Source organism: Gorilla gorilla, chromosome 4, assembly GCF_029281585.2.
Source record: "Gorilla gorilla gorilla isolate KB3781 chromosome 4, NHGRI_mGorGor1-v2.1_pri, whole genome shotgun sequence".
In the NCBI taxonomy this organism is placed as follows: Eukaryota; Metazoa; Chordata; class Mammalia; order Primates; family Hominidae; genus Gorilla; species Gorilla gorilla.
Genome location: NC_073228.2, coordinates 83,291,294 through 83,306,008, shown reverse-complemented (window position 1 = coordinate 83,306,008; position 14,715 = coordinate 83,291,294). Strand labels below are relative to the sequence as shown.

At 52.9% G+C, this 14,715-nt stretch overlaps 1 pseudogene; it reads right to left on the bottom strand.

Moving 5' to 3' along the window:
* Positions 1-4,787: 4,787 nt before the first annotated feature.
* On the bottom strand, positions 4,788-9,173 carry LOC109026760 (keratin, type I cytoskeletal 14-like; annotated as a pseudogene).
* Between the last annotated feature and the right edge of the window lie 5,542 nt (positions 9,174-14,715).

The window sequence follows — 14,715 nt, the reverse complement described above, 5'->3', positions numbered from 1 at the left end:
CTGAGGTGGAAACAAGCAAAGTGACTGCCAGGGCAGGAGTCCTGTGTGGCTAAAGGGCAGTGGGTTAAGTCAAGCAAAGGATTTCGGTGGGAGAAAAAAAAATAGTTCTGACCTTGGCCAGGCACAGTGGCTCACACCTGTAATCCCAGCACTTTGGGAGGCCAAGGTGGTCGGATCACCCGAGGTCAGGAGTTCGAGACCAGCCTGGCCAAAATGGTGAAATCCCATCTCTACTAAAAATACATAAATTAGCTGGGCATGGTGACGGGCATCTGTAATCCCAGTTACTTGGGAGGCTGAGGCAGGAGAATCGCTTGAACCTGGGAGGCTGAGGTTGTAGCGAGCCCAGATCGTGCCATTGCACTCCAGCCTGCGTGACAGAGCGAGACTTGGTCTCAACAACAACAACAAAAAGTTCTGGCCTCATGAGGTTGTTGTGAGGCTTGAAAGAGCTCATATTGTAAAACTGCTGGTGTGGGTCCGGCATGTAGTGGGACATCGTCCTGACTGTCACTGGCACTGTGGCTGCACCCAACTTCCCCATGGACCATCTGGGCAACTTGGGTTCTCAGCTCCGTTGCTTATTATTTGCCCATCCCTCTGGCCTATTGAGCCCCCATTAAGATCAAAGACCTGTGCCTGTGGGGCCTGGGGAGGACACTGGATGTTTGGAGGATCATGGTTCCTTCCATCAAGGAACCTCCAGTGTTGCAGGCAAGACCCTCGTTGCTTTGCCTGCACTGTCGAATTTAATCTTCACCAACTGTTTTAGGAGGTATGTGCTAATTTTTAAATCATTCTACAGGTAAGGAAATTGAGGCTCAGAGAGGGTATCTTGGCCACAGTCACAGAGCTAAACAAGGCGGGAGTGGAGCCAGGGCTTGCCCTCCAGTGAGCAGGAGCTACAGTGGACACAGGCTCAGAGCTCCTGCTCTCTGTCCCAAGCCCCACATATGCGCTGGGTCCCTCTCTACCTTCTTCCTCATGTTGTCTCTTTTTTTATTCAGTCTGTCTCAATTCACCCCAACTCCCCTACACCTACAACAGTTAAGTTTCGACAAGTATGTGTGAATGAATGAACGAATGAATGAATGCTCCTCCCTGCCTAGTACTGGCCCAGCACCCTCACTATCCTCTCCCTGACTCTGTCTCTCTGACTCTCTCCCTCTTCCTCCCTCTCTCTCTCTCTCAACTCTATATCCATTTATTTCTCTCTTTTTCTGTGTATCTCTTTTTGCCCTCTCTCTCATGCCAAGTCACCCCCAAAGTTCATCAGAGCACCTTAAAGGAAAAAGGCTTCCTTTCCCAAGCCTGACCTTACAGGTGACAGTGACACAGAGGGAAGCCCCGTCGGGAAAGCTGGCGCTCAGCAAACAGCAATGGAGGAGGAGCTGGTGACTGCCCTGCACCTGCCTGAGGCCGGTCCATCGCCCTGGAAGTCCCTGACATCCCTTTGTCCCCTTTGTGGCAGCCTCCAAACTCAGTGAGGTGGGCCAGAGAACCTCTGGGGTCCCAGTAGCACATCGGGACCCCTCAGCCCCTGGGGATCAGGCCTCCTTGGGGCTGCCTCCTCTAACATCTTCCTGTAGGAATAGTCGCCTACATTACCCAAGCCAGGTTGTCTGTGGCCTTGGGGAAGGGCCATTTGCCTGATTAGGTAGGCACATTTGCCAGTTGCTGCCTAGAGAGTTCCCTGGACACATTAGAGATCTTTTCACTATAAAAAAAAAAAGTTCCCAAAAATAGAGGGGATTGAGAATTTCAGGGTCGGTTCCACCCCATAAAACAAAAACCATGGAGTAAGCTAAGAAAAATGCACACTGCTCCCATGGGTCTCTCAGTTTTATCTCATCCCTGAGAAAGAACGGAACAGGAATGAAGCCACCCAGGACGTGGCAAAGCCTGAGCACGGACAGGACTTTGCCACTTTCAGCCTGTAGGACCTGGAGCAAGCCAGTCTCCCTAGGGTGAGGTTGGAGGAGTGTTCTCAGTGGCTCACCTAGCACTGCCCAGTTCTGAGTGCTGGGAGGACGCAGAGAGGGTTTACAGGGAGGTGGAGCCAGAGAGGTCACCCGACCAGCCCCAGGACTCAGAAGACGCAATCCCACCTGCCTCCGCTAGTCACTTTGCTGGTCTATTGTTTAGCTGAGCGGAGGCCAAGGGAAGGCCGTCACTTGTCGGAGCTGCTGGGCTCATATCTTGAGTTGGATGCTTGTGGCTGCCAGGCTCTGTGAACAAGAGCCCTGTTCATCAGCAGGATCCAAACACTGGCCCTCCCCTCCCCAGCGAGGTATGGTGAGGAAATCCCGGGAGGAAGGGAGTCCACGTGAGACCCCTGGGGCCACTGCCCTGTCTGCCCTCTTCCTCTGGAGTCTGACAGTACAGGGTGGGACCACCTTCCAGCCTCCCTGCTTGACTTCCTCCTCTCCTGATTCTGAGCCTGCTTTCAGCCAGATGGTCCCAGCCGCCATTTTTACCCGCAAGCAAGCCCAGGTCTCCTGTGTATTCCCTCCAAGCAGTAACTGCAACCACTTAGAGGGGAGGCTCGCCCCACCTCACCCCAGTCTAAGAAACCTCACGTTTCTATATTCCTCTAAAGCAGATCTCCTTTGGGCACAGAGACTTTAATCTGGCACCACCTCCAAGGTAGAGAGATGTCTGGGGATTCTTATGAAGTTCAGGGTGTTCTGGGCTTCTGTCCCTACTGGTGACTCTTGCCATATTTTGCTCTCTGTCCAGGCCCATGTGACCTCTCAAATGTGGGCCGCTCCCAAGATTCTTTGCCACGCTTGGGCAGGAGGTTCTTTGCCCAACTGGGAACCTTAGGAACCAGAATCCAACACCCCTAGGAGTATCACAAAGCCCCTCCCCACACTAGGGTCCTGTACCCTCTAGGGACCTCAAATCCACCTCTTCTCATTATCTGAGGAAGCACCCTCAAACCTTCCTCCTTCCTGAGTTGTCACCTGTACCCCTGAAACTCTAGTACTTCACCTCTAGGATGGCCCATCCTCACCCAGGGATCACCCAAGGTCAACCCTTTTTGATGACAAAATTTAGGTTAAAAGATATCCCAGAGTTTCAGAAACACAAAGCAGTCCTCTTTTTCCTGGGGTGGAGGTAGGAACGAGAGAAACCGATATCTCTTCATTCCTTTTCCTAATAACTCACCCCATTACCATTTATAGGGTGCTGACTATGTGCCAAACACAATGCCAAATTCATTGCCTGCATGAGGTCACTCACTGCGATATCAGCCTTATGCAGTAAAGGTGTTTATTCCCTACCTTGTGAAAGAGGAATGTGGGGTTCAGTACCTTGCCCAAACTCTTCAAGGCTATTCAGTGTAGGAGCCAGGACTCCAACCCAAGTAGTCTGATTCAAAAGCTCAGGCTTTTAGATCCTTTGCCCAAATTTAGTCTTTTTTCAGTCTCTTCCCTACCCTTGACTCCCACTACAAGTTTTCTTCAGGCAGCCAGATGAACGAGCTGTTGAAACTGACGCAGGGCTAGTCAACTCTTTCCTAGCTTGGGGCAGTGAGCCCCACCCACCTCTGGAATCTTCACCACTTACTAGGGTGAGGCTCCTTCCCTTCCCACTCCTTTTCTAGCCCCTCAAAGAGAAGGAAAGGCATTCCCCACCCAGGGGAGGCTCCTACAGTCCTGGCTATCAAGGTATAGTCACTCATTGGATTCTTGTTATCAACCTCAAGAAGCAGGGCTCAGCATCCTTACTATACAAGTAAAGACACTGAGACTCAGACTTTCCAAGCTCACGTCTGTTACAGAACAGAGCCAGGGTTAGAAACCGTCTATACCCAAACCCTCTAAAAATGCTCTCATCGTGGGTGGATAATCACCATGCCCTAGAGACAGTTTACCCAGTATCGCCAGCACAGCCATGCCTTGAGCCAGCACTATGCCAGGCCCTGTGCTGGAGGCCTTAAATGCATTCTTCCAGTGAATTCTCCCAACAAGCCCATAAGTTAGATACTATCATTATGCCCCTTTTACAGAAATGGAAGCTGAGGCTGGGAGATGGTCATCAACTTGCCCTAGGTCAACCAAGTGTAAGAAGGATTAGATCCAGTACCAGAGGCAAGAGCGGGTGGGGTGGAGAGAGACAAGACTGTCAGGAGAGCTTGAGTTCCTACCTTCAGTTCATGGACCTCCAGTAAGGAGCTCTAGAAGACCCCTGAACCCCATGAAACTATATGAAAATGTATGTATGCTTATTTGAAGGTAGGGGGCAGAAGGAAAGATCTATAGCTTTCAATATTCTCCAAGGAATCCCTGATCACAAAAACATTAGGAATCCTTAACCTAACATAGTGCCTGACATAGCGGCACTCAATATCTGGTGAATGAATGGACACACATGAAAATGAGTGAGGAAATGAATGAATATCTCTCTGTACCCTAGGAGACGCCACATATGACCTGGTACACACATCTATCTTTGTCTTCCGAGATGGCGAAAGATATCCTGGGACCTGAGCCCAACCCACCCACAGGACTTTTTTCCCAGTCCCAGGGGTCATAGCCAGGTGCTATGACAAGCTCCAAAGAGATGCTTCTCCCACTTTCTCCTCATCCCCACTCCTAACAATGACCAGACAGAGGCGAGAATTATGCAACTCAGATAATGAAGCTGTATTGATTGCCAGGAGGGGGTGAGGGTGAAGCAGGGTCCAGGTGTGAAGTGCTTAGGCAGCAGGAGAGGGGATCTTCCAGTGGGATCCGTGTCCACACAGGGGGCCTCCTGGGCCTGAGTGGGGCTGGGCAGCCTCAGTTCTTGGTGCGAAGGACCTGCTCGTGGGTGGACACCACCTTGCCATCGTGCACATCCATGACCTTGGTGCGGATTTGGCGGCTGGAGGAGGTCACTGGGGAAGAGGCGGAAAGAGGACGTTACCAGAGGTGGACAGACAACGGACTAATCAGGAGTAAGGAGGCCAAGAAGGTGAGGAAACTCAAACTGTCTCCCCGTTGCCCTCTCCCCTGATTACTGCTTCACTCCCTGCTGTTGCCCAAGCACTGATACTGTCAACACATTTCTTTCAGACTAGGGCTCCCAAAGGTCAGAGACAGAGTCTTTGTCCTCAGATTAGAGCTTCCTAAGGGCTCACACCCAGCTGGTTCTGTCCATATTCACCCAATGGAGTGGTCTCGGTGGGAAGAGCCCTGCAGGGCCCTGTGCATGGTGCTGAGCAGCACAGCAATAGGATCTGCCACAGACACCAGGTAGAAGTAAGAGGTGGGGGCTGCCTCTCCTAGCCCTAAGGAGGGTTTAGAAAATAGCTTCTTCCACCCAAGGAGGTTCCCAAGGGAAACTGGGTGACATCACTAGAGCTCAGCCCCTCACGGAGCCCCTAGCCAATGCCTAGACCTGCTTGGGGTACAGAGGGCGGCCTGGAGCCCAGGCCTGCAGAGGATGAAGGTCGTACCGGTCTCTAGATGACTGTGATCCAGAGAAGAACTGGGAGGAGGAGAGGCTGTGAAGACAGAAAAGGGCAGGGTCATTAGATACATGGTGGGGCCGTGAGAGTGCCATGGTGGGGCGGATTAAGGGGAGGGCCAAGATTCACTGGGCATCCTCGCCCTCCAGCAGGCGGTGGTAGGTGGCGATCTCCTGTTCCAGCCGCATCTTCACGTCCAGCAGGATCTTGTACTCCTGGTTCTGCTGCTCCATCTCACAGCGGAGCTGGGCTAGCTGCTCCTCCACGCTGCCAATCATCTCCTGGATTTGGGCCAGCTGCACACAGTAGCGGCCTTTGGTCTCCTCCAGGCTGTTCTCCAGGGATGCTTTCTGTGAGGGAGGGAAAGGGAATCGAGGATTAGTGAGTGTGGCCATTCTCTCCCTGCCAGTTCTTGGCGCACCACCGGGCCTGGCACCATTCCTACCATGCTGAGCTGGGACTGCAGCTCAATCTCCAGGTTCTGCATGGTGCACCAGAGCTCCGAAATCTCGCTCTTGCTGCTCTGCACCAGCTCGCTGTTGGTGGCCACCTCGTGGTTCAGCTCCTCTGTCTGCAAAAAAGAGAACACCATTCACACCAGAAGGCCCCAGGAGGCAGGTGGTCTGGGTTCCTTCCACCTCAAATGACACCCACCTTAGTGAAGAACCGTTCCTCTGCGTCCTTGTGGTTCTTCTCTGCCATCTTCTCGTACTGGTCACGCATCTCGTTCAGAATGTGGCTCAGGTCCACACCAGGTGCAGCGTCCATCTCCACATTGACATCTCCACCCACCTGGCCTCTCAGGGCATTCATCTCCTGCACTTCCAGGGACAGTCCACAGTCAGGAGTTCCACCACGGCAGCGGATTGGGGTTCCTTAGTCAGGCCTGAATACTGCCCTCCCACCATCACAATTCTATCTCGACTCTCCCTTCTCTCTCTCTCTTTTTTTTTTTTTTTGACAGGGTCTAGCCTTGTTGCCCAGGCTGGACTCAAACTCCTGTGTTCAAGTGATCCTCCCATCTCAGCCTCCCAAGTAGCTGGGACTATGGGCATGCACCACCGTACCCAGTCTCCCTGCGCTTCTTTTAAGCTGACTTTTCCATATAGTTCTCACCTCCTCGTGGTTCTTCTTCAGTTAGGCCAGCTCCTCCTTCAGGCTCTCAATCTGCATCTCCAGGTCAGCTCTGGCCAGGGTCAGTTCGTCCAGCACCCCAGCACCTGGCGCATGCCATTGATGTCGGCCCCCACACTCATGCGCAGGTTCAACTCTGTCTCATACCTGGAATGACCCCAGAGAAAAGGAATGAGACACCCATCCTGACCACAGTGAGGGCTTTGTTCTCTTCTCCCTGCAGCTTCTCCCAGAGCTGGTGCCTTGTGGGTGGTTTAAGGAGCCAGTCTTGAAAACGGCATGGTTGAACACAGTGCCCATTGATTGCTCAGATATGAACATTCCTGGGGCCTGCGGATAAGGCAGTTCATCTTGCTGCAGAATTCAGGAGGGGGTTGCGCTTCTAGCTTCAGCCAACAAATAATGCATAAGTCCTCCAACTATGATTCCCTTCTATACTTCAAGGGCAGCTGGGGAAGTGGAAAGTGCCTCTCCCTAAAGCAGCGGTTCTGAAACCTGGCTGTGGACCAGAATCTCCCAGCTAACCTGCTATAAATAGCTGACTCAAAACTCCAAGGGTGGGGCCCAAGAGTCTTATTCTTTTATAAGCACCCCAGGGAGTTTTCATGCAGCTATTCTGGCACTCGCTAGTTCTATTTGGGAAACACTGCTCAAAAAATGCCCTACTTTGGGGACACTGGATGTTCTGGCCCACCACTGCAAACTCGCTTGGTGTGGAAGTCATCCGTGGCCAGACGGGCATTGTCAATCTGCAGAAGGACATTGGCATTGTCCACTGTGGCCATGAGGATCTGCAGGATGGAAAGGGCACAGGTAATTTGTCAAATGGACTTCACAAGCTGGACTTCACTGTAACCTACATTAAGCTCTTGCTTCATGTTCTTGCCTGAATTCCCCTTTCCCCCCACAAAACTTGACCATAGCAGCCTAAAGGAAAACAGATGCCCCAGGCCTGTCCTAAGACTTTGCTAACTCATGGTCAACAGAGGGGGTAGATGCAGCCCCGGGCTTAGAATCAAAAGCCCAGGAGTTCTGGTCGCAATTCTGCCACTGACTTGCTGCAAAACCTAATGGGTCTTGGGGCTTCAAGTTCCCCACCTCCAAGTGAGGAGAATAATCTGAGGCTCCCTAGCCCTCCTTCCTGAGCTGGCCTCTCTTCTCTCTGCATCAGCCAGCCCTGCCAGTCCTCTGCAGAGATGCACATTCCTTTTCAAGCTCACGGGCCATGGGACTTCAAATGGAACTTTCTCAAGAGATAAAGCCCAACTGACACAGGGGATTAGAAAAGAGGACTCGGGGGAAGAATAAGAAGATATATTGGCCCCTGAGTCTGACTGGAGTTCCCCACGTCATCATTGAATTTCCCTAATCCATGCAAGGCATTAGAGCCCAGCAGACTCCCGCAGGGAGGGCTCCCAGGTGATGTGGGAGCAGGGAGGAGGGGGCTGGAGTCAGGGCACAAGCCTGCCAGGCTCCCTTTGTGCAGGGCACGTCAAGGGGCCACACTGGTTGTCTCTGCAGGCTCTCCATGCCTGCCTGGCTGTGGGGAGGGACCAGACTGTACCAAGGCTTATGGGCGGCGGCAGCCACAGCCCAGACTAGTGAGCTAACGAGCGGTTTGGATGTCTTGCCTGGTCCTGTTAGAGCCTCGCTCCTCCCCTGTGCTAGAAGGTAGGACACAAGGGCCCCAGCCTTGGCTCTGCCATTAATTTGCTATGTGACCTGCAGCTGGTCACAGCACCTCTCAAAGCTTCAACTGCTTCCTCTGTAAAATGTAAGGACAGGAATCACTGATCTCACTTGATCTGAGGATTTGACATCAGAAGGGGATGAGCAGGCTGGGGAAGAGAGAGCATCCTCTCACTGATCAGCTCTTAGGGCATCCAAGACCTCGAAAGAAGGGATCTGGGGTGGGCTCTGTCCTATAGAGAAATCTTAAGGTGTCAGTGTCCTGGGGCATCTATTGTTCCCAGAAGGAGCTAGCTGGAATGGCACCTTCTGCTGCCCATTCACCCACCTTGTTCCTCAGATCCTCGATGGTCTTGAAGTAGGGACTATAGTCTTTGATCTCAGCAGGCCGCTGCCACTGGTACCAGTCATGGATCTTCACCTCCAGGTCAGCGTTGGCCTCCTCCAGGGCACGCACCTTGTCCAGATAGGAGACCAGGCTGTCGTTGAGGTTCTGCATGGTCACCTTCTCACTGCCCACCAGAAGCCCATCACCACCAGCAAAGCCACCAGCCAAGCCACCACCGAAGCCAGCACCAAGGCCACCACCATATCCTCCCCCAAAGCCACTACCGAAGCTGCTGCTGCTGCTGAAGCCACGGCCATAGCCGCCCCCCAGCCTGTAGGCTCCCCCAGAGGAGAAGCAGGAGGAGGAGACAGGCCACCCCTGTAGGTGCTGGGGGCGCGGCAGGACCCTCCGGCCAGGACAGAGGAGATGCGGCTGGAGCCGCGCCCGATGCCGCCCCCGATGCCGCAGGAGCCCTTCATGGAGCTGGAGATGGTGAACTGGCAGCTGCAGGTGCTCATGGTGCCGAGGAGGGAGGTGAGTGAACGAGCAGTTGGCTGAGTGAAGAGAAGGTGCTCAGGTAAATTGGAAAGGGATGCGAGTGCTTTATACTCATGGGTAGGGGGCGGGCCTGGCACTTTCCATTCCCCTTGGCTTTCATCACCCACAGGCTAGCGCCAACTCCCAGCCAGGTCCCTCCTCTCCTCCGCCTCATCATGTCTGTCATATTTTACTGGAAACTCATTGTTTGGGGTGTTTTGGGCTTTCTTATCCCGCCAGGCGTGATTCACAGGGGGAGGTATGGGCCTGCAGGCTACACTTTCCCATGGGGCCCCGGGAGTCCCAGCCCTCAGGAACCTGCACACTGGGCTCAGCCAGGGTGACAGAGAGCAGGGCCTCTGCACCTTAAACCTGGTGACCTGCTAGCTCTCCATGAACTGGATGGGCCTTTAACATCCACTTAGAGGAAGCCCACCACTGCAGGGGACAGATACCCAGCTGGAGAGCACCGGCATGGCAAGGTCACCTTGGGCACAGAGAGGCCTCCCTCACCATGACCCGCTGTTAGAGACAAGGAGGTCTGGGGGGCCCTCCCAGGCCTGACCTGCCATGCTCTGCTGAGAAGCCTGTCCCATCCCTGAAATACACTCAGCCAGTCAGGTGTATGGTGATTCCCACCCCAACACCCCCATCAAAGAGAAATCCAGGCAGCTCTCCCCAGCCCTGGGCACAGACCCTAATTTCCTCCCTACGGTGAGGATCTGACATCCACCACACCATAGGGCGGGTGGCCTCATGGAGGCCAGGAAACAGCCTGGAGTCAGGTGGGTCCTGGCTCTGCCATTTACGCCCCCGTGACCCAGGGCTTGGCGCTTCTCTCAGTGTTCTCATCTGCAAAGTGGGAGTCATACCATCTACTCTGCCTACTGCAGTCAGCTCTGAGAAGCCAATGCGACAGCGTATGTGAAAGGCTTTTGTAAACCGAGTATGGCAAGAAGCCTGGTTGGCATTGTTGTAGCCCAGGCTTAGCCCCAAAGTGGATGGAGCTGCATCCAGGAACAGGCCTAGGGGGGCCTTTTTTCCTTCCAGCCCCAGATAACCTCTCAGACCCCCAGAACATCCCTAGTGTAGGCAGAAGTCTGGCTCAGGTGCCCTCATTTGAGCCCCTTGTGGAACTGGCCCAGGAGATGTTCTGGGGAGGAGTAGAGGCTGGAGTGGTGCCAGGCTGTGCCAAGGGCAAGGCTGAAGTGGACACGAGGGTCCCTGACTCCTGAAGCCCCAAGGGTCAGGGGACATTTCTAGGAGTCCACTTGGTCCTGCTTTGGAGGTGTGTATATCAAAACTTCAGCAATCTCCCAGACAACCTCCCAAAGCAAACCCTTCCGGCCCCCACCCCACCCTCCCGTCAGCCCCTAGGCTCCACAGACCCTGGCAGGCATGTTGGGAGGAATGTGGTCGTGTCTGGGGCTGCCTGACGCGTCCTATCTCCTCAGACAGGCCCCAACAGCCCCTGCTGGAGGCTCCACTGCTCTTCCTGGGATCAACTGTTCCTAGAAGAGAAGCAGGACCCTCTCTCACCCCACCCCCAACCTTGACTGTCACCAAAGAAGAAGCCAGAGAGGGGAGCCCCCCACTACTGTGGCCTAGGAGCTTGGAAGACAATACTGAGACAGACACCTGTGCTGTGGGCTCCCCAAATCTGCCAGCAAAGGACTCTCGAGGATGTGAGTAAGCCAGGGCCCCACCCTGCTCCACCCACCCCTGACAGACACTCCTAATCTCCCTGCAGAGAATGGTCCCCCAACCCTGACCCAGTCCTACAATTTCCCCAGAGAGAGGCAACAGGGGTTTTGGCTGAGGGGCAGATGCTTTTGTTGGGAGGCATGTTGCTGTTGGCTGTGGGGCAAGGGAAGGCTGTGCTCACTGGAGAAAAATGCTGTGTCCAGAGGGATCTGGGAGTGGGAATGGGGTGCAGGGCCCGGTACCGGCTTCCTCTGTGCCCCGCCACCCCCACCCACCACCACCACCGTCTCCTTCTTCTGCAGGGATCAGGAATAGAAGCTCCAGAGCCCAGGACATAGGAACAGCTTTACTTTCCCTTTCATTTGATTCAATGGAACCCAAAAGAAACTCCTTCCTCCCCCTGCTCCGAGGTGAATCCAAAAGATAAAGATGGCAGGGAACCAGTGACAGATCAGTCCATGCACATAATCTTAAAAGGCACTTCTGCAGCCCCATCCCAACCCCACGCACCGACTCCAGAGCTCTAGCATGGAATATAAGCCTGATCCCCCACACCCGTTCTCAGAACCGCGGCCTAACCTGGAGCCTGAGGCCAACCTCTCTTCCCCTGCAGTCAAGGACTCAGTGACCAAGGAGCTGCAAACAGCCCGGCCAAGCAGGGAGCAGACTTAGAGGACACCACACTCTCGTCCCCTCCCTGATGCCAAAGAAGCATGGTACTCAGACATTTTAAGGGAGGGCATTTTCTGGGTCATCAGGGGTTAAAGGGTTGCCAGTCTTGACAGCTGAGGCCCAGAGTACCCCCCACCTCTGGACTTCTAGGCAGGCTTTGTGTGAGCAGCATTACCTGACCCTCCCTCCAGCCTGCCCCAAAAGGAGGGGGGTAAAGGAGGAGCCCCGGGCAGGACCTCCTGTGGTTAGTGAGTCTCCCTGCACCACCCTACATGGGGGAGCCCCGTGCCAATCCAAACAGGTGAAGCAGGCAGGGCCAGGCAGCCCCCACAGAGCCCACACTGTGTGCTGAGGACTGTGCTGGGCACCAGGAGATGGCATCCTAAGGAAGGAGGAGACCTCAGGACAGCCCCCGCCCTTGGGGTACACGGCCTAATGGAAGAGACGATCCCTGCCTGTAGGAAGGTCCCAGCATGAAAGAGAAGCAGGAATGCACATCAACATTACTTAACATACAAGCAAACAGAAGAAAAGCACAGACAAGAGAGTTTGGTTTCCCAGGGCTGCCATAACAAATTACCACAACTTTGATGGCTTGAAAAAACTTGCTGGGCACGGTGGCTCATGCCTATAATCCCAGCACTTTGGGAGGCCAAGGCAGGTGGATCACCTGAGGTCAGGAGTTCAAGACCAGCCTGGCCAATATGGTGAAACCCTGTCTCTACTAAAAATACAAAAATTAGCTGGGTGTGGTGGCAGGTGCCTGTAGTCCCAGCTACTCGAGAGGCTGAGGCAGAAGAATCACTTGAATCCGGGAGGCAGAGGTTGCAGTGAGCCGAGATCACACCACTGCACTCCAGTGTGGGCAACAGAGCAAGACTCTGTCTCAAAAAAAACACACAAAAACAACAGAAATGTATTCTCTCTGGAACACATTTCTGGAGTACATTCTGGAAGCCATAAGCCCTGAATCAAGGTGTTGGCAGGGCCACACTCCCTCTGAAGACTCTGGGGAAGAGCCCTTCCTTGCCTTTTCCAGCTTCTGGCATTGCCCTATCTCTGCCTTCATCTTCACGCAGCCTTCATCTCTGTCCTTTTCAGTCTCTTGTAGGACACTCATTGGATTTAGCAATCACTCTAATCTAGCAGGCTCTCATCTCAAACCTTACCTTACTTATATCTGCAAAACCCCCATTTCCAAATAAGGGCACATTCTGAGGTCCCAGGTGGACCTGATTTGGGGGAACCCTGTTTGACCCACTATACCACATAACAGACTGGGTGCTCGTCACCTTGCAAAGCAATAGTAAAAACTAGGTGAGGAGATGGTTGAGATGAGATGTGGGGGTGGCCCAATCTGGAAGGCTTCTGGGAACAGCCTTCAGCGTGACACGTCAAGTTGCCAGGGACTGGATGGCAGGGAGCCACAGAATTCTCAGGCCTTGGGTCCGTACTTGACATCATCCACTTTTATTTTATTTATTTATTTATTTTTTGACACAGGGTCTCCCTCTGTTGCCCAGACTGGAGTGCAGTGGTGGGATCACGGTTCACTGCAGCCTCAATCTCCTGGGCCCAAGGGATCCTCCCACCTCAGCTTCCCAAGTAGCCAGGACTGCCACCATGCCCAGCTAGTTTTTACTTCTTTGTAGAGACGAGGTCTCACCACGTTGCCCAGGCTGGTCTCAAACTCTTGGGCTCAAACGATTCTCCCACCTCAGCCTCCCAAACTACTGGCATTACAGGCACGAGCCACCACACCCAGCTTCTTTTTTTTTAATTTTTATTTTGAAATAATGTTGGACTTGGCTGGATACAGTGGCTCACACCTGTAATCCCAGCACTTTGGGAGGCCAAAGTGGGCAGATCACTCGAGACCAGGAGTTTGAGACCAGCCTGGCCAGCATGGCGAAACCCCATCTCTACTAAAAAATACAAAAAGTTAGCTGTCTAACTATCATGGCAAGCACCTGTAATCTCAGCTACTCAGGAAGCTGAGGCAGGAAAATCGATTGAACCCGGGAGGCGGAGGTTGCAGTGAGCCGAGATCGCACCACTGCACTCCAGCCTGGGCAACAGAGCAAGACTCTGTCTCCAAAAAAAAAAAAAAAAAAAGAAAAAAAGAAATAATGTTAGCCTTTAAGAAAAAGTTACAAAATAGTACAGAGAGTTCCTGTGTATCCTGTGTATCCTTCACCCAGCTTCCCCTAATGTGAACATACTACATAAGAATCATACAATTTCTGAAACCAATAAATTGACATTGACACAATACTATTTTTTTCCCCCCGAGATGGAGTTTTGCTCTTGTTGCCCAGGCTGGAGTGCAGTGGTGCAATCTCGGCTCACTGCAACCTCCACCTCCCAGGTTCAAGTGATTCTCTTGCCTCAGCCTCCCGAGTAGCTAGGACTACAGGCACTCGCCATGAAGCCCAGGTAATTTTTTGTATTTTTAGTAGAGATGGGGTTTCGCCATGTTGGCCTGGCTGGTCCCGAACTCCTGACCTCAGGTGATCCACCCGCCTCGGCCTCCCAAAGTGCTGAGATTACAGGCGTGAGCCACACCCAGCTGACACAATACTATTAATGAGCTAAAGGCTTTATTGGAACTTCCACCGGTTTTTCCACAAATGTTCCATTTCTGCTGCAGGGTCCAATTTTGGTCTCCACATTGCATTTAGCTATCATGTCTCCTTAGTTTCCTCCTATCCATGACAGCTCCTCAGTCTTTTCATGTAATTCATGACCTTGACACTTTTGAAGAGTACTGGGGTGATCAATTATTTTGCAGAATATCCCTCAGTTTGGGTTTTTCTGATGTTTTCTCATGATCACATTGAGGTTATGCACTTTGGCAAGAAAACCACAGAAATGAGGTTGCATCCCGTCAGGCATGTTGGACAGATATGTCGTGTGTCTTACCACTGGCACCATCAGGCATGTTGGACTGATATGTCGTGTGTCTTACCGCTGGCACCGTCAGCCTTGTTCACTTGGCTAGGGTGGTGCTGCTGGACTTCCTCTACTCTCACGTTTCTGTTTCTCCCATTGAAATTAACAAATACCTTGAGGAAGGTACTTAGAGACTACGCAAAAATCCCGTTTCTCCTTAAAATCTGACCCACTGAATTTTGCCTCCATCAGTGGAGGGAACGAGCTCACGTCAACCTGAGTTTAAGAGCCTCATTTGAAG